We start from the raw sequence: 1,336 nt of genomic DNA, 5'->3' as shown, positions 1-1,336 counted from the left end.
TCATATGATAGTTCTCTTTTTAAATTTTTGAGGAACTTCTATATTTTCTATAATAGCTGCACAAATATACATTTTCACCAACAATGTACAAGGATTCCCCTTTCTCCACAACCTTAGCAACATTATGTCTTATCTTTTTTATATTATAAGCCATTCTAACAGGTAGTTGTTTATATCTCAATGTGGTTTTGACTTGTACTTCTCTGATGATTAGTGATGTTGAATACGCATGGATATACCTGCTGGTCATTTATATGTCTTCTTTGGAAAAATGTCTATTCAAGTCCTCTGCCCTTTTTTCTTTTTTTAATATAGAATATTTCATGTATTTGCATATCATCTTCACAAAAGGGCTGTGCTATACTTCTCTGTATTATTCAATTGTAGTATAGGTAATACTGAAGTGAGTACATCTCTGCCCATTTTTAAATTATATGGTTTTTGCTTTTTTTATTGAGTTGTATGAGTTCTTTACATATTTTGGTTGTTAACCACTTATCATATATATATGGTTTGCAAATATTTTCTACAATTACATAGGTTGCCTTTTTATTTTGTTGGTTTTTAAGCATTTCTTAAAAAGAAAACTTGTAATTCTTTATAGCAAGGATACATAATCAAATTATTAATAAGGTCATTAATTTTTGGTTTTCCAGAGTCATGCAAATAATAATTAATAAATGCACAATCTCACTTAAAATAGCATCATTTAATATAATATGGTTTTATGTAATGTATTCAAAATGGGTTGGCAGAATTGTCCACTACCAATCTATAATTAGATCAGAGTTACATGTTTATTACTAAAAAAGTTGTGTAATTTGACAATATGATTTAAAGTTCTTGAGAATTAAGATTCATCTTACATTGTAATTTCAGTTGCTTTAGTAGCATTTTTCTATTTTGGGCCTTTCTATCCTGTGAGACCATCTTTGATAAACTTCCTACCCAATTTCAAAGTGTTCATACCAGGGTTACCAGGAAAAATATGAAAATAGCAACAACCCTGCAACTATTTAATACACTGTGTGAGTGCATTTGTGCATTTTATTAAATATATTACTCTAATACTTAGAACTTTCATAATCCCTAGAGTACTGGATATTCTTGACTTGATGCAAACAATAGGAAAGAATGAGAGTGTGATCCTAAATTCATAATATTCAGCAACATTGTGCTTTCTAACTAGATACTAAGGAGGATTTTACAAAACACTTGATGGCTCCCACATGAGTTTAGATGGTATATATATATAGTGATCTCCCAAAACAAATAATCCAGTTAAGAAATGACATGGCAGGGATCCCTGGGTGGCGCAGCGGTTTGGCGCCTGCCT

General features: G+C 30.7%; 1 non-coding gene across 1 annotated transcript; it reads right to left on the bottom strand.

Annotated features, from left to right (window-relative positions):
* Positions 1–305: 305 nt before the first annotated feature.
* On the bottom strand, positions 306–411 carry LOC112921682 (U6 spliceosomal RNA). The gene has a single exon (XR_003235293.1). It is a non-coding gene; the product is annotated as a U6 spliceosomal RNA (small nuclear RNA).
* Between the last annotated feature and the right edge of the window lie 925 nt (positions 412–1,336).

Source organism: Vulpes vulpes, chromosome 2, assembly GCF_048418805.1.
Source record: "Vulpes vulpes isolate BD-2025 chromosome 2, VulVul3, whole genome shotgun sequence".
Classification (NCBI taxonomy): Eukaryota; Metazoa; Chordata; class Mammalia; order Carnivora; family Canidae; genus Vulpes; species Vulpes vulpes.
The sequence above is the reverse complement of the archived record's forward strand: the minus strand, read 5'-3'. Positions and strand labels throughout refer to the sequence as shown.